Source organism: Brachycentrus maculatus, unplaced genomic scaffold, assembly GCF_059751285.1.
Source record: "Brachycentrus maculatus isolate JH-2025_06_01 unplaced genomic scaffold, ASM5975128v1 h1tg000306l, whole genome shotgun sequence".
NCBI lineage: Eukaryota > Metazoa > Arthropoda > Insecta > Trichoptera > Brachycentridae > Brachycentrus > Brachycentrus maculatus.
In genome coordinates this window covers 1,972,501-1,995,992 of record NW_028281056.1, presented here as the reverse complement: position 1 = coordinate 1,995,992, position 23,492 = coordinate 1,972,501, and the positions used below count along the sequence as shown (strand labels likewise).

The following is a 23,492-nucleotide window of genomic DNA, read 5'->3' as shown; positions in this document are numbered from 1 at the left end:
TTGAAATATTTTCGATATAATTTTCTAATTTAAAGATTATATCGGAAAATTATAGTAAAGATGAACCCATAAATCTAACGGTATAGAATATGAGCTTAAAAGGATAAAAAAAAATTATAAAATTATCTGTTTCGTGTATGTTCATTTATGATAAACCTACATATTTGATATTTTTAGTTGTCAGCGTAGTTAGTTACTATGTTGAAGGTCCCGGGTTCGATTCCCAGGGCGTTTAAAATAAATCAACGCGTTATTTTATTCCAATATTCATACATCACCCTGGGATATGAAGCGCAGAGCTTATCATCTTGCATTCATGTATTTAACAATCAAGATAACACTACTTATATACTATGCAGAACTGTAATAACCTAATCACTTATTATAACACAGACCATCATAGACTAGATAAGTAACATTAAAACAACCTGTAAAAGTTATAAGCCCTGCAAAGACCCTAGACTTTCACATTATTTTTCAGCTATGTTGAGATGTAAATAAAATGTAAAAATTACTCCGAAGAGATCACTCAACCTGCTTATGACAGGAATAAGCCCTGTAAATACCCAGAATTTTAAAATCTTTCTCATATATATTGAGTTGTCAAAAAATATAATAATGACTCCTAAGTGATCATTTAACCAGCCTATAACAAGTCATAGGCCCTTTAAATATACGGACTTCAAAATGATTCTCCATCTACAACATTTTGAGTGTGTCCAAATACTTGTTCATAAAATCTGGATTATCTCCAATTACAGGAGTTATTTTCATATTATTTTTTGATTCTTCGTCTATGTTGAGATGTCACAAAAACTCCCAAAAGCTTCTTCATGTATGTTCATCATTAAATTGTGTCTAATTGAGTTGGTACTCAATTAGACACAATTTAAGGTGTGACTAATTAACAAAGTTATTTATATATATATATATATATATTTATATATATATATATATATATATATATATATATATATATATATATATATAAAAAATATATATATATATATATATATATATACATATATATATATATATATATATATATATATATATATATATATATATATATATATATATATATATATATATATATATATATATATATATATATTTATATTTATATATATATATATATATATTTATATATACATATATATATATATATATATATATATATATATATATATATATATATATATATATATATATATATATATATCTTTTTAGCCTTGTACCTCATTCGATTTATAGTTATATTTACGAAGTCAGGTCACATATTACGTATTATAAACGCCGGAAGTGAAATTTTCCAAACGTAGGAGAATTTTCAAGAAATCTGGATTTAGCTACTAAACATACTCTAGAATTCTCAGACCATCCAATGTGCAATAGGTTTTCGACTACTATTTCACAAATTTACGAATGGAAGTAGCGAAACCCCTTATGATTCCAGTCACATTCCATACGCATACAGAAATTCCAAAAATCAATCAGGAAGGTCTTACTACGTAGCCATTGACTAGTTTATGTGATATTTTTCCTACGTTTAAAGCCCAACATAGGATAAATCGTAACTTAATTTTGTTTAAACCCAGGTAACATTTGTCAAAATGTTGTCCAGTTATTGTTGCTTAAAATACCGTTTTCGTATTGAAATAATTTTTTTTTCGTTAAAATTAATATATGGTTTTGAAAAGAAAAGAGTCATTGAAAAGCAAGATTTTGAAAAAAAAATCAATACATATTATTCATATGTATTGAATTTTTTTTTAATTGCGCGCGGAAAGACGAACTAGATTTCGTACGTCTTTCCGCGCACAATTTAAAAAAACGTGCGGCCGTTCGCTTTCTTAATTTATACGACTGAGATATATATATATATATATATATATATATATATATATATATATATATATATATATATATATATATATGTATATATATATATATATATATATATATATATATATATATATATATATATATATATATATATATATATATATATATATATATATATATATATATATATATATATATATATTATATATATATATATATATATATATATATATATATATTTATATATATATATATATATATATATATATATATATATATATATATAAATATATATATATATATACATATATATATATATATATATATATATATATATATATATATATATATAAATAACTTTGTTAATTAGTCACACTTTGACGTACCCGATAAATTATGATTATTATTAATTTTTTTAATCAATGTGTAAATATGTTATAGAGGAATACCTAAAGCCTTGTATTTATTATATTTATAGAGATATTGATGGTTATTAGAAGTAATGTATACAAGGTACAGAACTTAATTTAGAAGGAATATATAAAAGTTGGGAGCTTTCACTCAAAGAGCGAATTTGGATTACTGTTGAAAATGATATATATCTTATAACGACTACTTTTCCAGTTATTGTTTCCTTTCTCTTAAAAAAAATACATCGTGTGGTATTCTTATAATACCCTCAGCATCGTACTTTAGTACATTAATATTCGCGTTCCTTACGTTAGCCGATCAACACATTAATATGTACATAATACAGAAAACACTTACCAAAAGTTTTGATTCGGAACAGGTGGGAAGAGTCTCAGAAGTTGGGCAGATAAGTTCTCTACCTGTGGACAGAAACGTTACACAATAATAATCACCATTGTTTCCACGTTTCAATTATTGTAAGAGCCCTTTTATCAGGGATGGCCAACCCATGGCACGCGAGATGATTTTGCATAGCACGCGAATTGTGAAAAAAAAATATTGGTATTGTAAAAAAAAATCAAAACTTTATTAAATCAAACAAGAAGTAGACTTACAGACGAAAGTGCTACTGCTTGTATTATATTAAAAGCTACCAGAAATGAACGCGATTTAAAGAAAATTGACATCCAGAATCCAACAGCAAAAATCTCATTTTTTATTAATGTTTTACTTAGTAAATATCACTATTTCTTAAAATCTACTATGACACGTGTTTCGATGCATTCCGCATCATCATTTGATTTTAAGATATAATAGTATTTACTAAGTAAAACATTAATTAAAAATGGATAGATTTTACCACAAAGTGACTGCCGAATCAAAAATGAGATTAACAAAAATCTCACTAATAATAAAGTTTTAAGGGCTCAATATTTTTTTGATCAAGTTATTTTTTTATTTATTTCTTGCTTTTGAGATTGAATAGTGTGTAGGTACTTATTTTTTTATGTATTAATGCTTTGTTTATTTATAAAATCTGAAGTAACACAAACATTTGATGCATTATTTACATGGCATGTGGCACGCGACATATTGTTTATTGAAAAAAAAAGTTTTTTTGCCACTCAGGCTCAAAAAGGTTCGCCATCGCTGCCCTATATCATTATTCTCCAAAAGGAGTCATCATTTTCCTGTCATCCTGTACTCGAGTGTAGGCGACTATTACGTCATACAGTACGATATTTTCACGACTGATTGTCTTATGTGACAGGGCTGTCAGAGAGTAGTTACAATAACACACACACTCACACACACCGTTCACACATACTGATATACGTCCGGATATACCATACATTAGGTAATGACATTGAATCATAATACATGAGTATTTTATAAATACATTTGCGAAAAATCAAAATTTCATTTAAATGTTACTTATTATATTTTCGTCCGCCTCCGTAGTGTAATGGTCAGCACGCTCGGCTACCGTTCTAGAGGTCCCGGGTTCGATTCCCAGGAGGGGCAAATAAATATAAGTTATTTTTTCACTCTAATATTTATTCCATATTATCTGGGCTGGTGCCTGAAGCGAAGAGCTGATCACCTTTCCTTCATGTGTTTAACGATCAAGATAACACTGCGTTTGTATGGTGCAGTGCCTTTGCATTGGGGTGCGGATAAGGGTTTGAATGAATTTATTACATACGAATATTTCTTAAAATCTATCGTGACACGTGTTTTGATGTATTCCGCATCATTTTCAAACACCGTATGTGAAGCTAATTCTTAATTTTAGAATTGGGTCCTTGGGACGTTAAAGGTTGAAGAGGAGGTAGAAGCTGCTAATTTTTATTTATTTACTAAATTATAATTTTTATTTTTATTTTTTATTTCATCGTGGGTACATAGGCAAAGGGGGGAGGCTTTGGTCACTGTCGTATTGTTAATTATAGGTTTATTATTATTTATGAATTTATAGTGTTTCAAAATGTTGCTGTTTGTGACTTTTCGCATCAATTATTTTTAGGATTTCAATATTATTGTGAAAATTTGTGTTTATTGTGGTTCCAAAATTTGAGTAGCGTGGTTGTCAATCGTAGGAAAAATGGTGAAAGTTACACGTGTAAAAGACGGTGTGAGTAATATTATAAAAGCTTCATCTAAAATTATTAATTGCTTACTGTGTTCAAATATATATATATATATATGTATATATATATATCCCGTACATATATATATATATATATATATATATATATATATATATATATATATATATATATATATATATATATATATATATATATATATATATATATATATATATATATATATATATATATATATATATATATATACATATATATATATATATCACATACATATATATATATATATATAGAGTCCGCCTCCGTAGTGTAATGGTCAGCACGCTCGGCTACCGTTCTGGAGGTCCCGGGTTCGATTCCCACGGGGGGCAAAATAAATATAAGTGATTTTTTCACTGTAATATTTATTCAATATTACCATAGACTGGTACCTGAAGCGGAGGGCTGATCACCTTTCCTTCATGTGTAAACGATTAAGATAACAATGCGTTAATATGACACAGTGCCCTATGCACCATTGGGGTGCGGATAAATATCCAAGAAAAATATCCAAAAATCTTGTTTTATTTTCTCTTTGTAACATCTGAAATAAGAAAATGTCGAAAGCACTACAAAAAAATATATAATACGTAGAATAGATATCACAAAGTACTGTCCTAAACACATACTGAGAAACGAATAATAAATTAGAGATGTGACTTATGTGTAATCGTAATATTTTCGCTTTTCCGATTATGATTGTATTTGTTGGATTTTCTCAGTTTATAATTATTTCCAGCTTCAACTTTTGATTTGGAATTATCATATAACAAAACAATATTACTATTTTTTTTTAGATTATTACTATTATTATACTAACATAACTTACATTTTTAATTTGTTGCCAACGGAGGTAAGAGATCAAAATAATATATAGAACAAAGGCAAACCAAAGGAATAGGTAAATTATCTACAGTTAATTCTATGAAAATTGTAAAACAGTTTTTTTTTCTTTATTTGTTGTGTGTATGGTTAAAATAGATAAAATCAATAAAATTAAAATAAAAAACGTATGTAAAAAGAACTCCACCGACAAGACACGCAAGGTGGCTTGTTGTATCTCTACAAAAAAAATATGTGTATATTTTTTTAAATAAATTATATAGTTAATGTTAAAATAATATTAGTATATGACTATATGGTATAATAAAACAACGTATACGGTTCGTAAGGAATAAGCTTAATACTTCAAGAATTGCTCAACTGATGGCATAACAATCGGCCATAATTCATAAATGTATCGAAAACCTTAGATATATATATATATATATATATATATATATATATATATATATATATATATATATATATATATATATATATATATATATATATATATATATATATATATATATATATATAAAGATATAGATATATAAATATACATTTATCTGAATGTACATATGTGTTTGTATGTATATATCTAAATATGGAGAATGATTTAACATATTTTCTGTTTTCTTGTTGTGCATACTTTGATTGAACGATTACTTTAAAAAAAAATCGATGACAAACTGCTTCAATATCAGTCAATCGAGGTTTTTGTAATCTTTTTTATTTATAAAATAATGAAAACTACTGTTTTTTATAAAAATATTGAGATACTTTCGTCACTAATTTAATAAATCATTTGTCAAATTCGCTCATAGAAATACATCTTTTTGAAAAGATCAATGTTAGTTTTCAATAAAATTTGAGAATTGAGCCTTCTAGAGTTTCGATAGATAATTTGGTCGGTGTTTGACGCAAAATCGACCAAAAATAGAACCAAGATTGACCTAGGGGCTATACCCGGTATAAACGAACGCTCTTTCTACATAAATCTTAATTTTTGTTTACCTTAGAAAATTGATTATCTACTCGTAGCTTGTTTGCACCTTTAGCTAATATTTCAGGTACTTTCGAAAAATGTTTACACTCGCTTTTAAAAGGAAACTGAATAACTTTTTAAATGCCTTTGATTGCTTACCTGGATATTAAGAAACTTGACCTTTAGGCAGTGGCTTTAAACCTTTTTATAGTCAGGGAGCACTTTTGATCATAAGAATATTCGCGGTGAACCAAAACTATACAAAGACATACAAAGACGACTTTTATTAAAAATAAAATAAGTGTTTTATTACAGAGAAGTTGCAATTTTAATTGAAATAAAAAATATATAAAAACAAAAATACTCCAACAAAACTTTTTGCGGCGCAAATTATTTCATGTGATTTCTTGAATGTATTTATGTTTTTATAAACTTTATAAAATAAAACAACCTTGTTTTAACCACTTTTTTATTAGTGCACTTTATCCAACCGGTTTTGGAAAAACCTTATCATCATCAGGGTTTATGTACTAAATTCTAAAACATTAGCAAATATTTGCTACGCAATGCACAATAAAACAACATTTAGGAGTTTTTTAAATCATATTTTCATATGGTGTACGGAGTGCGTGGAAGTTTTTGGTAAGGGAAAGGTAATTAACGATGAGTATTTTAAATTTTTAGAATTTAGTACATAAACCCTGATGATGACAAGGTTCTTGTCGAAACCGGTTAGATAAAGTGTACCAATAAAAAAGTAGTAAAAATAAAGTTGTTTTATTTTATAAAGTTTATTTCATGTGACTCCTGAGCTTATCGGCTTTTACAATTTTCAGCGAAATTAGGTCTGATATTTGATATAGCTTTTGTCATTTCTTCATCCATATTGCTGAAGCCCAGGTTCACTATTCAAGGGTCATAAATCCTTTCAATGAACTAACCGTTGATGGAGCACCGTCTGTACAAATTCCTACTTATAAATCCCATGATATTTTCCATTATTCTAAGTAAGATGATATAGAATCAAAGATATCTTGACCACTGTTGTGAGGTGGGCGCACACAGCTTCTCTTTGCAAGGGTGTTGCCATCTAACCATTATATATGCAACATTTTAAGAGTTGCAAATATAATTTTCTCATTATTTATGTATAGGGTTTTCCAATAAGAGGTTTCATTTTGAATATCCCGCTATCTGGGCAGCTGCCACTTTAAAAGCTGTCATCTTTTGACATTTTCATCTTTTGACATAAATAAATTATCTGGTCAAATTATTAGCTTAAATAATAAAAATGAAAATGATATTTTCTGGCTTTTCACATGTGTGTGATTTTAATCCAGGATTCGGACCTCACATACTAATAAGAGTTTCTGCTTAGTAAAAAGCTTCTTTTATCTCACCAATAGATGTATCCAGTGAATTTCTAGTGATTCAAGAACAATGTTTCAAAATTGGTTCATATATATTTAGAACTTCCAAAAATTTGAGTAGTGTGTGTTGCGAGTGTTTTTGCCTAAAATTTTCACTCATGAATTACATGAAATTATAGTAACTTTAAACATAAAGAGTAAATCCACTCACGAGTAGGCATAGGCTATGAAACTTATAAAGTTGAAGCCTGAGTAGAGACATAATAAACGGTGTTGCATAAGCCGTGGCTAGAGTCACTTGGACGTTAGGTAATTTAAAAAAAATTGAGTAGTGTGGTTGTCAATAATGGGTAGAATTGGTGAATATTGTACGTGTGTAAATCGATCACTTAAGCCTATGACGGTCGTCAGCCCCGTAAATGCCCAGACTTCCATATTCTTCTTCGTCTTTGATGAGATGTCAAAATTAATATTGTATTTGCAACTTAAATCGCACAATAAATGAGCCAACATTACATTTTGGTTTTCACAATTTCGCGGAGCACTTTCAACGAGCTCGCGGACCACCAGTGCTCCGCAGATCACCGGTTAAGAACCACTGTCTTGAGGGATAATTGAAATTACGAATTGGAAGATGAAAACAATTAAATATCTTATTTCTTTTTAAACATACTTTCGGCCGAATGTAATTGTTAATATTGTATATTTCCCTTGAAGGTGAATTGTTAAGTAAATTCCACCATTCTTATGACTTCAAATAATTGTTTTGCTTTAATTTGTGAAATATTCGACTTCAAATCATTTTATTTCTTTAATTTATGAAGAGAATCGAAGTTTTTCAGAATTAAAAATTGAAAGTTTCAATTTTCATTTCGTTTTTTGAGTTTTTTTTTTATTTAAACATCTGGTACTCTTTTTTTTAAGGAGAAATATTTGTGTTTTTATAATTTACAAAAATACTTAAATTTCATACTATTTCTGTGAGCCTGAGCGAATCATTATTAGAAATAAATGGATATTAAAATATAATTTATATTTAAAGCACTAACTTTGTGATTTTCCATTTTGTAATTAAAATGTTACTTTGTTTTAAAATCATTATAAGTATTTTATTACAACTTAATTATAATGTCTACCGGTTTCGAAGCTAACCGCTTCTTTATCAAGACTGATTAATTAATTGAGTTATAATAAAATATTTATGGTGATTTTAAAACAAAGTTACATTTTAATTAGATGTATATTAAATGATCAAATTGTGGTAGGAGTGGGAGCATATCAATGATCCTATGTATAAACAAAGTCGTCCAGGCAATCTGACACTCTACCCAAAGGAAAATAAACTTTGACTTTACTATTGATTTGACCAAGAATAAACAATGTATGATTTATAATATAATATAATAACATCCCAGCGAAGCGCCCTGAGGCAGTGTTTTTCGAAAATATCGCCAAATAAATAATCTTAAATTATTATTTTTGTTAATATAATCAACTAGCTATATCTGGCCACGCATTGCTTTGGCTCAGTCTGGTTGAAATGAAAGAAATATCTATCATTATATATATATATATATATATATATATATATATATATATATATATATATATATATATATATATATATATATATATATATATATATATATATATATATATATATATATATATATATATATATATATATATATATATATATATATATATATATATATATATATATATATATATATATATATATATATATATATTTATATTTTATTTATATATATATATATATATATATATATATATATATATATATATATATATTTATATTTTATTTATGTATAAATATATACATACCATTCAAAAGATGTCGCTGCTTTTGCGGTTAAAATAAATGATATTTTAACCTATCAAAGGTAAAAATACCAATCCCAGCGCACATATAAAAACACTGTAAAATTTGTATGTAACGTTGTGTACAAATTTCTAAGCAATCGGTGAATTACTTTAAGAGTTGTAAGATTATATATTAAACTTATTTTTACATTTTAGTTTATATTTACATGTATATATAAATAAATAAATATTTATATGTATAAATATATTAAAAAAAAAAAAAAAAAAAAATATATATATATATATATATATATATATATATATATATATATATTTATATATATATATATATGTATATATATATATATATATATATATATATATATATATATATATATATATATATATATATATATATATATACATATATATACATATATATATATATATATATATATATATATATATATATATATATATATATATATATATATATATATATATATATATATATATATATGTATATATATATATATATATATATATATATATATATATATATATATATATATATATATATATATATATATATATATATATATATATATATATATATATATATATATATATATATATATATATATATATTTATATTTATATTTATATATATATATATATATATATATATATATATATATATATATATATATATATATATATATATATATATATATATATATATATATATATATATATATATATATATATATATATTTATATATAAATATATATATATATATATATATATATATATATATATATATATATATATATATATATATATATATATATATATACGGTTGACATAAGGGTTAGTTATGAAAAGCTCATTAACCAAAAGTTTCTTCAATCGTTGTAAGATATGATTGTATCAAACTTTCATACTTTCAAAACTAATGTTACGTTGAAAATTTCAAATTCATATTGAAAACATTGTACTCAAATTAACATATCGTTTATTTACGTGATTGCACAATACACTTCCGTCGGTATAGGCGGTAAACAATTTCAAATTACTGTTAATATATGAACTCTCAATTTGGTGCACAAATTAAGGGATGTGAAATGTTGATAAATATGTAAATGAAATACACCAATACACAAATCATTCGTTTTAATCACGGTACATAATTGATTAGTAAAGTAATTAATTTTAACACTAGGCATTCCGTAAATTAAATTATATTTAAGGTTACTTTTAAATCAATGACTAATTGTGTCGGGTTGTGGTCCCGTGGTTAGTGTCGCGGAGTCTTAAGTCAGAGTGCTCGGTTCGAACCCAATCTACCACAGTTTGATACCTATTTCTAATAATGAGCCGCTTGTGCTCACAGAAATAGTATAAAATTTAAACATTTGTGTAAATAATAAAAACACAAATATTTCCCTTTTTAGTAGTATTTTTTTTATGATTTAAATAAGGGTATTTATTTATTTAAGGGCAAGTATTTATATGTTAAATGTATGTATGTAAAAAACAACATGAAAAAGACAATTTAAAGGGCCAGCATTCGTAAAGTCGCGACTTTATTTATTCTAAATCTAGGTAACATTTTCTTAAAACACCGTTTTCGCAGTGAAAATTTAAGTTTTTCTTCGAAATAATTATATGGTTTAAAATATAAAAAAGTTATGGAAAGGAAATGAGTTAAAAAATATGTAAATATATTTTTTCTGTATACAAAAACAAAAAAAATATGTCATATTCACTTTTTTATTGAGCGTGAACATTTGGGCAGCTCTGAGCACGGCCGATTGCATTCTGAGTTGAACGGTTGGGATCTAAGCCTTAAATATTATTTTTTATCTCTCAGACGAATGTGAACGAATACAAATTTTACAGTGTTTTTATATGTGCGCTGGGATTGGTATTTTTACCTTTGATAGGTTTAAATATCATTTATTTTAACCGCAAAAGTGATATAAAGAAAGACACACACATTCCTATACACAGGACCAACCTGCCGATGGTTATGCCTGTAGGAAGAGCTACCGCTATGTTGAACAATATCTCATTGGATATTGATCTGTTTCATGTGTCTGAAGGAGATTCTTCTACACCTTTAACAACAGTCTTCTTGCTTAGTTTTTAATTTATGTTTTTAATGTAGTCGCCTTAAATGTTTGTTTGTGCTGTATATTTATATTAATATTTGAATAAGTTGAATTGAATTAAAATTATAGTTAAAATTAAGAAGGTTGTGTTGCGATGATTTAAGTAATGTGAATGGAATGAGTAAAGAGAGAATATTTCAATAAATTTGTGAGGCGAATGTGGTTGGTTATAAAAGCAGAAGAAGACCGAAAAAAAATTGGCACGATTAATTATTTCAAATACTTGGTCGTGGTCAGGTCGGTAGTCGGAATAATCAGCGTTTGTGTATGAGGAGATGCATAAATGTGGAAGAAACGAGGATTGCTTGCAAAGATTGATGTGGAGTTTTATTCTCTCTGCCTGTCCTTGCGGAAAGCGGCGTGATGGTTGGTTTGTTGTATTTTTTTTTTTTAATATTAGCATTTAAAGTCGAGCCAAACTCGACATAGAAGTTGTCGTAGTTAATATGACGTCGAGCCATACTCGACGTTGGGTTGCTAAGGGTTAAGTCACAATTTGAATGAATTGATTTCTATTAATACAAATATTAGCATTGAACTAATATTTACCTTAATACAAAACATTTACTTGGCGTGGTTAGATCCCGGATTCAATTCAACGGTGGGATCAAATAAATACAAGTGATTTTTCACTCTAATATTTATTCAACGATGCAGTGCCCTATGCACCATCAGATGTGGATGAGGGTTTGAAGAAGATGAACAAGAGATGTTTTTAATAAATTAATGATCTTATTTTTTATTTATTAGTTCTCTTTATTTCATTTCATTATTCGTAATCTTCATTTACATTCGTCTTATTCATACTTATACAGAATTTATTTCTCATTTTTATATGAATTTTACATGTTTCTGTATTAATTTTTTTAATTCTCTTCCTGGTATTCTTCATTACATAAGAAACTCTTATTTCATATTTTATATTCATATGTACATACTCTTGTATCCTTTAGGATGTACCATATAATATTATACATGATAATATTGTTCCACAAACAATGTGTTGTCTTACACCATACTAAGAAATATACTCGCAGACTTTAATATATTCAAAATCTCTGTGTTCTTACAATATTTAAACATTTTAAATTCGAAACCGCTGGCAGGCAGATGTGGTGCGAATAAAAAAGGACTGATACCCTTAGGGGTATAATTAACAACAGGTTACAATTATAATGACTAAATGAGAAAAATCTTTTGTTGTTTTTAAATATAAAGTCTAAGCATTACAGTTTGTATCGTATTTTGTATAAAAAGTGAAAGATGCGTCATCTCAGTTGGGACGCTTGGTATAAAATATATTGATATATAATCCACGGGGTGAAAGTTGTTTAGCAAAATTTTAATTATTTTTATTTAAGTTTTACTTGGTAAATACCACTATTTCTTAAAATCTATTGTGACGCGTGTTTTTATGCCTTCCGCGTTACTTTCAAACACCGCAAAAAGGATATATATATTTATATATATATATATATATATATATATATATATATATATATATATATATATATATATATATATATGTATATATATATATATATATATATACAAAACGATGTATGATAGATGTACGAATAGTGAAATAAGGAAGGAATGCAAATCTGAGATAAGCATTATCGATAAAATTAAGAAAGGTGTGTTGAGATGGTTTGGACATGTAGAACGAATGAGTGAGGAAAGAACGGTAAAACAAATTTATGAGGCGAATGTTAGCGGGAAAAGAAGCAGAGGAAGACCGAGAAAAACATGGCACGATCAGGTATGCCAAATACTTGAAAGTGGTCAGGTTAGGAGTCGTAACAATCGGCGGGTATGTATGAGGAGATGCATGAACGTGGAAGAGGCGGAGAATGTTTGCAAGGACAGAGTGGTGTGGCGCTCTATTCTCTCTGCCTACCCCTGCGGGGAAGCGGCGTGATGGTTAGTTAGTTAGTTAGTTAATATAAAACCACAAAGTGACAAATTAATTAATAATTATAAGTATTCTTTCCAATAATTGACTCCCGTTATATTTTAAAAATATTTTATGCATTTATATGTTATATAATTATTAATTTATAAATATATTTGCCTGATATATTTATTTCTTTATAATATTAAGTCTAGTCCAGTAGGCTAGTCGTTTGATAAATAGGAGGATTTAAGATGATTTTTTTTCAAATAACCTTTTTATAAACCTTTATCCGCCCCCGATGATGTATAGGGCACTGCATCATATAAACGCAGTATTATCTTGATCGTGATCACATGAAGGAATGGTGATCAGCCCTCCGCCAATTTATTTAATTGATGTTCCTATTTTTCCTTAACAAAATACTTTATTGTAAATAATGTGGTCCCGTGGTTAGTGTCGCGGACTCTTGACTCAGAGTTTCTCGGATCGAACCCACTCTACCACAATTTGATACCTGTTTCTAATAATGAGCCGCTTAGGCTCACAGAAATAGTATGAAATTAAAATATATATGTAAATAATAAATATTTATATTTTTATAAAAAAATTAATAGTGATTAAATTTCACAGATTTTTGCAAGGTTTATTTAGGTATACATTAAAAAATAAAAAAAGACATTAAAGATATAAATAAGGGTTGGTACTTACAATTTTTTAAGAAGATGTGAATGCACCTCTTAACTACACTATCCCTCGCTAAAATCTTAGGCCGACAACTGAATAAAAATTTTAAATTTTGAGAATTTCGGCGAAGTCAACAGGTAAGGATATGGGGGTTGCTAGAGGGATGGCAGGTTCGCGTCCAGGCTACCGTCGCGGCGGGTGAGTGAAGAATGGACGCGAGGCGGCTCCCGCCCTTATATATACGCAGGCGGATGCAGAAAGTGGAGGGGGCCCGCCCACCGGCGAGCGGGGATTGCGGAAGATCACGTTTTAAATAAATAAAAAATTGCTTCAATTTTACCATATTGAAATATATTCTTTATGGCGGTCTATTAAATTATATATACAGTCTAATAAAACTGAAAAAAAGGAATAACCTACAAAGCCTCTTTTTTATACGCTTGTCTATAGGTGGGATAGTAAGGATAGGGAAAGTGTATTTATAAATATATGTATATATATATATATATATATATATATATATATATATATATATATATATATATATATATATATATATATATATATATATATATATATATATATATATATATATATATATATACATATATATATATAGGGTTATTTTTACATTATTTTTTGACATCTCAACATAGATAAAAAGAATATAGAAAGCTGGGCATTTACAAGGCGAACCTTATTTACAGCGACCGTTCATAGGCTTGGTTAAGTGAGTGACAACCATAATACTCATTTTTATTACTTCTGTTTAAATTTATCAAACTCGTTACACAGTAATAGCCATCTATGACTTCCATTTTCTTCTTAGTCTATGTTCAGATGTCAAAATGTAAAAAAAAACTGTTTTTGGATGAATAAATCCTTCTTATAAATAAGATTTGAGAGGAAAATAAATATCTATGAAACTACTACTCCTTATCATTCATCGTTCACTTTGTGTAAAACCTATTAAAAAAGTAAGCGATGAATGATAAGGACAGTGTAATTTTACTTTACCGTAATGTTAGTGCATAATGCTTTTAAAATACCAAATGTCTATGAAACTTTTGCGTCACGATACCCACATCAAACCAATATTGAAAATTTAAAATTAATCTGTTAATTTGAAAATACTATTTGTTTTATTTTCGTCCTTTGACTTGAGCATGAACAGGATCGGAAAGCTAGCCTGAGGCATGTCAGCCGATGAGTATCAAAACGTGCATATCTCAATCGTTTAAACATATGAAATTAGTTATATTCTCTCTGCCTATCACATGCGATTTTAGTTTGATAAACATTTTGTGTAGTTGTAAGTGTGTGCATAGTGCTATGGTGGTGACGTGTAGTAATATTTGCATGCTGTTGTAGAGATTGTCCTGACGAAGAGGCGGGTAAGGCTCGAAATTGGTAGACATAAAAGTTTCGGTGAGTGGTTATATACTAATATTACTAACATTTAAAAAAAAAAAAAAGTAAAAATGACAAACATTTTGTGTAGCTGTAAGTGTATGAATAGAGTCTATGGTGGTGACATGCAATATTATTTACATGCTGTTGTAGTGATTGTCCTGACGAAGAGACGTGTAAGGCTCAAAACTGATAGACATAAAAATCTCGGTGAGTGGTTATGTACTGATATTAATATCATTTTTATTAAAAAATATATTAAAGTAAAAATGGCTAACCACAAAGTTAGCCATTTTTAATATAAATATTATCTTAATTGCCTTAAATATTATCAAAGATATCTCATCAAAGATGAAGAAGTCTGAGCATTTACTGGGCTGACGACCGTCATAGGCTGGTTTAAGTGATCACTTTACACACGTGTAACAACCAGCCTATGACGGTCGTCAGCCCCGTAAATGCTCAGACTTCCATATTCTTCTTCATCTTTAATGAGATGTCAAAAAAATATGAAAATAACTCCTGTAATTGGAGATAATCCAGGTTTTGTTAACAAGCATTTGGACACGCTAAAAATGTTGTAAAATAATTTAAATTAGATAAAAATTTAATATCACATAATTAGATACATTTTGATAGTCATATTGTCTTCTACGATTAAATTAAATACAAAAGGATTCGATTCCTTTTCTATTAAATAAATTCAATTTATTTTCAGATTTCGAAATAGAGGATAATACCAAACTCTTTACGATATATTAATTCGCCATACTTCCCCCTGAATCGTCCACAAACGAACGATAGCTGTGCAATACAAAACATATAAAAAAAAAGTATTTGATTGTTTTAGATTTAGCTGAAATATCCGACGTATGTATTTATTATTATGGGAAGAAAGGTGTGTAGGGGGGAAAACGATTTTTCGGGAATGTTTATTATAACTACCTGGATAAACAGAGCTGGAATAAATCGGGATATATCAAATGTATTTCTCATCGAAACGGATTAAGACCCAGCATTTGTTAAGTCGCATATATTCCAACGGAGAGTTCACATGTCTGCTCATGCCGTTTTTTTTTTTAAATATATAAAGGATGTATTTAAAGGATATATATTTTTTTTACAATATTTTGTCCGCCTCCGAAGTGTAATGGTCAGCACGATCGGCTACCGTTCTGGAGGTCCTGGGTTCGATTCCCAGAGGGGGGTCAAATAAATATAAGTGATTTTTCACCGTAAGTGGGTAAAATAAATGTCAGTGATTTTTTCACGGTAATATTTATTCAATATCAATAATAATAAAATAATAATAATAAAACCCTTATCCGCACCCCAATGGTGCATAGGGCACTGCTTCATATAAACGCAGTGTTATCTTGATCGTTTTACACATGAAGGAAAGGTGATCAGCCCTCCGCTTCAGGTACCAGTCCAGGGTAATATTGAATAAACATTATAGTACCTTTACACTACGGAGGCGGACGAAAATTCAATATTACCGCGGACTAATACCACTGACGCGGAGGGCTGATCACCTTTCCTTCATGCGTTAACGATCACGATAACACTGCGTTTATATGCTGCAGTGCCTTATGCACCATTGGGGTGCGGATAAGGGTTTGAATTGAATTAGAATATACACAGAAAAAATATTTTTTTTATTTTTCTAACTTACCTTTCAATAATCTGGGGAGTGATGATAATGAGAAATGTGAGATACAAGTATATTTTTACAAATTAAGAAAAAAGGGAGTTTAGTGGTTTCTCCCAAGTCTCGAGTAAATTTATATCACAGAACTGCGTAAATTTTAAAAAGTACTAGAAAAACCTTTCAGGCATACACTGTTTCACCTGACTATTGGGATTGTTTAAACAAAATACCTTGCCCATTTGTTGTTTACATATCGCTCACTCCTTTCAAGAACGTCATAAATCAAAAAACTTGATTTTTCAGGAGAACGTTTTTAATGTTTAAGAATATAATGTATTAAAAATAAATATCAAGCCACTTATTAAACTTTTTACTGTGCAACAGATTTTTTAAGGTAAAACCTGAAGGTTTTTCCTCCATTTGAAAAATATTTAGTTAGTTAAAAAAAGAAATTATACAATACATTTTCTTCAAAATGCAAAAACAACACATTCTGCTCTGTAGCGGGTAAATATTACGTTTGAAGTATATCGCTTTTGCTGGAATATAGTACATTTTCTGGGCGTTCCGAAAACATGCACGACTAATAATTGACGATTTTTGATTTATGACGTTCTTGAAAGGAGTGAGCGATATCTGTTTAGATTTCTGGTCTCAGAACCAAATCGCTATATCTACTTTATAAGATAGGAATAAGTACATTTTTTTAAATTATTATTTACAAAAAAAAAACTTCAACCTTATACTTATCAGCTCCCCAAATGGTGCATAGGGCACTGCATCAAATAAACGTAGTCTTAAAATTGAAAATGGATAGACATTTACACAAAGTGACTTAAATAATTCAAAATACATAATTTTGATTTTAAAATGTATGATGATAATAGACAATATTATTAAGGTATGCATATGTATATATATATATATATATATATATATATATATATATATATATATATATATATATATATATATATATATATATATATATATATATATATATATATATATATATATATATATATATATATATATATATATATATATATTTATATATATATATATATATATATAAATAAATATATATATATATATATATATATATATATATATACATACATATATATATATATATATATATATATATATATATATATATATATATATATATATATATATATATATATATATATATATATATATATATATATATATATATATATATATATATATATATATATATATATATATATATATATATATATATATATATATAACATATATTAACATATTAAATTTTGTAGCACTTGCATAAAAATATTGTTAATATTGACAACTTTTTTGAAAAATGTTTATCTATCAAAATCATAATTTTATGATTATCTTTGTCTTTTGCCTTTGAGGTAGTATTTTACGAAAATTGGCGCTATTTAAATCATCGAAAATTATTATTATTAAAATCAAATAAAACAAATGCAGTCAGCAGTCAGAAGTATCCCATTTTTTTCATAATCAGAATATCATTTTATTCTTTTTTTGATACCTCATTTTTGACCTTAACTGAGAAAAAATAAGAATATGTATATTCCAAAAAAGAATGAACACATCTGTAAGCAAATAATGAAAAATTATAGATTTTGCCATAAACATATATTATTTTCTTAAGCTTCGTCTAAAATGAGTCGATATCTCCCTCGGGAATCGAACCCATACTTTTAAGTTCACAAATCCTATAAAAATACCCTCAAAGGACAAACGAAGCTTGATTTTTGGAAAATTTATTAACGTGGCAGAAAAAAAGGTACAAAAATATTTTTTTAGCAAATTTAAGATAATTTCTGCCTGAAATGGATCAAATTATATATTTTTAGAAAATTTAAGATGATTTCTGCCTGAAAAGGATCAAAATATAAAATTTTAGCAAATTTAAGATAATTTCTGCCTGAAATGGATCAAATTATATATTTTTAGAAAATTTAAGATGATTTCTGCCTGAAAAGGATCAAAATATAAAATTTTAGCAAATTTAAGATAATTTCTGCCTGAAATGGATCAAATTATATATTTTTAGAAAATTTAAGAAGATTTCTGCCTGAAAAGGATCAAAATATAAATTTTTAGCAAATTTAAGATAATTTATGTCTGAAAAGGATTAAAATATATGTTTTTAGTAAATTTAAGATAATTTCTGCCTGAAAAGGATCAAAATATATGTTTTTAGCAAATTTATGATAAATGCCTGAAAAGGATTAAAATATATATTTTTAGCAAATTCAAGATAATTGCTGCCTGAAAACGATCAACATATAAGTTTTTAGTAAATTTAAGGTAATTTCTGCCTGAAAAGGATCAAAATATATGTTTTTAGCAAATTTAAGATAATTGCTGCCTGAAAAAGACATCCTTGAAAGGACATTTCACAAAATAAACAAACATTAGACGTTATCATACATTACCATAATTCTCTTTTCAGTTGTATTTATGCTTCAATTTCTTCTTCTTCTTTCACAAGCACCATCTATAATTAAATAGGTTGAACATTTTTTTTTTAAATTTATTTTACAAAGACCTTCATGAAAGGTATGGTAGATTCTTCCCGAATAATTTTACACACTAGGACACCCCGAATTGAAAAAAGGGTCTCTGCTAAATAAAAAGCTTCAAATCAACCATATCAAATCAACTCAAATCAACCATAGTTACTGCCGCGAACTCAATCATCAAGCGACGGGTGAATCATATGATATATATGAGCTCCAAATATTTGAGTAGTGGGGTTGTTAATCGTAGGTAGAATGGTAAATGTTACACGTGTATACAGGTCGCAAGCCCTGTAAATACACAGACATCCATATTTTTCTACATCTATGTTGATTTATTTAAGTAAATTCATATTTATTTTGGAATCAAACTCGGTATCTCCAGCATTGTACCCAAATGGTCCCAAAACTACCCTATAAAAGGGATCAAATAAAATACCGACTGCTTTTCGGGGTCTCTTCTAAAAACAGTCACCACACGCCCCTGAATTACACTTTTATACGAATGAAATTTAATTTTTTCATGATAACGCTTTGTTTTTTCAATTTCTTTGATATTTATTTAAGTACCCAGTATTTTTCTAGATAAGCTAGACCTATTCGTTTGTGTATTTAATAATAAATTTATACATATTTTATTTGATGAAGACTGTGAATTCAAGTTCAGTGGGAATTTCAAATTTATGAAAACCGATAGAAAATATATTTTCAATTTTGTTAGTATTTTATTCGGTCATGCACTGGATTATTTACCTCACGGATATCGCTCACTCATTTCAACAACGTCATATATCGAAAATCGTCAATTTTCAGTTTTGCATGTTTTCGAAATGCGCAAAAATGTACTATATCCCAGCAAAAGTGACATACTTTTAACTTAATATTTACCCGCTACAGGGCAGAAAGTGTTATTTTTCCATTTTGAAGAAAAGGTAATGTTAAATTATTTTTTTAAATTTACTAAATATTTTTAAAACAGAGAAAAACTATTCAGGTTTTACCTAAAAAAAATCTATTGCACAGTTCAATAAATTGCTTGATATTTATTTTTAATACATTTTATTATATTCTTAAACTTTAAAAACGATCTCCTGAAAAATCAAGTTTTTTGATATATCGTAGTCATACAGGAGAAAGTGACCAAGTGCATTATTTTACAAAAACGTGATCATTGACTATTTGATATCTTACTAGCTTAATATTGCCCTGAAAAAATCCCAAAGGATTTTAACCTTGGAGTATAATATATTGACTTGTTAAAAATGACTAACTGCATTGGTGTTTATTTTTTTGCCAAGCAAGAGTGACTTAAATGGCTTCCTGAACATTTTACGTCTTAGTAGTTGGTCACTTTCTCCTGTACGACTACGATATGACGTTGTTGAAAATATTCGTGATTTGATATATTTGATATATTCGTCAGCCCCGTAAATGCCCAGACTACTATATTATTCTTTATCATTGATGAGATGTAAAAAAATAATAACAAAAACATTCAATTACGTCAAATGTTCCCTGAGTTTAGAGAAAATTAAAATGTGATTTATCGTATGATGGGCCTTAACAAGTATGTCTATGTTACGAGTATTAATACATACATGCGTGAGTCACAATGTCCCAAAGAAAATATTTCTGATACAATAATATTACGGCACTTTGAAGAATACGTGCGAAGCGTTTTCTCCTCACCATCATAGACTTATAGAAATCAGATTGAGACGTGGCCCATTGCACACGTTATTGTTTAAGGGTGTACTCTCAAATATACAAAGTCACTACGGGACCGGCTGCATATTTTTTTATTTATTGGAATATGGCGAATAAATATTTTTTATCATACTTTTAACTCCTTTCCATTTAATAACTTTAAAATATATTGAAAAGTAATTTACAAATTTTAATACTACTACCATTACGCCGTTTCTCCTCAGGGGTAGGCAGAAAGGATGGAACGCACTCTTCTATCTTGACATACACTCCTCGCCTCCTTCACATCCATACATCTAGTCATACATGCCCTCCGATTACGCAGACTTTTGACAACACCAGATTTTAGGTTCTGTTTGATCTGATCGTGCCAAATCTTTTTCGGTCGTCCTCGTTCTGTTTTCCCGCTCACATTCGCCACATATATTTTTTTAGTCATTCTCTCGTCATCCATTCGCTCCACATATCCATACCATCGTATAGAACTCTTCCTAATCTTTTCAATAAATCCTTGTTCATCCTTACATTCCTTTATGCATATTTTCATATATTTTATTTAACTCGTTACCATTAAATATTCTTTTGCTTTTCAAAACCTTATATTTATATAAACAAAAAAAACTTAATTTTTCAAAACAAAAACGGTGTTTTAAGCAAAAATGCAATAACGTTAAAAGTTACCTGGGTCTTACGAAAATTAAGTTGACATGCTGCTTATAAAAACCGTTTGGAAAAAAGGATAAAAATTAAAAATGATGAAAATTAAAAACAAAACCAATGTAAGAGTTTTTTTTTTATAAAATTTCATCAAATGTGTCATAAAGTAAAAGCATTTTTTATTTTATAAACTTTTTTTTATTTTCTCGATTTTTACATCTCGCATCATGTCCACTTATTTTTAAGTCCAAGCTCTTCATAATATAATTCCACATTCTAGAAATGATTGTTTCACGTAGTATTTGGTTTTCCTTTATTTCTTCTACGTTCGAAATATCATTTATCTTTCATTTACGTCTCTTAGATACAAAGGTGCCCAAACTGGCCAATATCACAGCCTCCTTATCATTCATCGTTTACTTTGTGTAATACCACTCAAAAACTCTACTTCACATTCATCGTTCACTCCTGTAATATCACTTAAAAACTCTACTTCACAATCACCATTTACTTTGTGTAATACCACTTAAAAACTCTACTTCACAATCATCGTTCACTTTGTGTAATACCACTTTAAAACTCAAGACGTAAAAAAACTGTTATTTTTGATATCTCATCAAATATGAAGAAGAATATGGAAGTCTGGGCATTTACGGGGCTGACGACCGTCATAGGCTGGTTTAAGCGATCACTTTACACACGTGTAACATTCACCAATTCAACCCATTATTGACAACCACACTACTCAAATCTTGAAAGTTCTATATATATTAACCAATTCAGAGACATTGTTCTTGAATCACTAATAGTTGATTTTCATCTCACCAATAGATGTCTCTAGTGAAGTTCTAGTGATTCAAGAACAATGTTAGATAATCCAGATTTTTGAACAAGTATTTGGACACACTCAAAATGTTGTAAAAGCAAACTGTATGAAATATCATTCAATGATTTGGCCCTTTGTGGTAATTTCTATTCATTTTTAAACTAATATTACTTGGTAAATACCACTATTTCTTAATATATATCGTAACATGTCTTTCGATGTTTGAAAATGATGCAAAATGCATCGAAACACGTGTCACAATTGATTTTAAGAAAAAGTGGTATTTACCGAGCAAAACCGAAATTAAGTTTTTTTATTATTATTAAAAGGAATAACCCGCAAAGCCTGTACTTTTACAGGTATGTCTGCAAATAGAATAGTAAAGATAGGGTAGATGAATATGAAACACATCATAAAATTTATGTTTTTTTACCTGTGAGTGAAATTTATGAAACAAAAATTATTGTAATGAATCTTTTTCAAAATAGAGAGAAAGAAGATAAAATAATCGTAATGAGACTATTTCCAAAAGCGGCCT

At 27.8% G+C, this 23,492-nt stretch overlaps 1 protein-coding gene across 1 annotated transcript in view; it reads right to left on the bottom strand.

Annotated features, from left to right (window-relative positions):
- Positions 1 to 14,350, bottom strand: part of LOC148304749 (allatotropins-like) — a 102,787-nt gene extending 88,437 nt beyond the window's left edge. The window contains exons 1-2 of the mRNA XM_088267886.1: positions 14,188 to 14,350; positions 2,614 to 2,675 (exon numbers count right to left, since the gene is read on the bottom strand). The gene's annotated coding sequence lies outside the window, so the exon portion shown is untranslated. The remainder of the gene's footprint in view (positions 1 to 2,613; positions 2,676 to 14,187) is intronic.
- Positions 14,351 to 23,492: the final 9,142 nt, after the last annotated feature.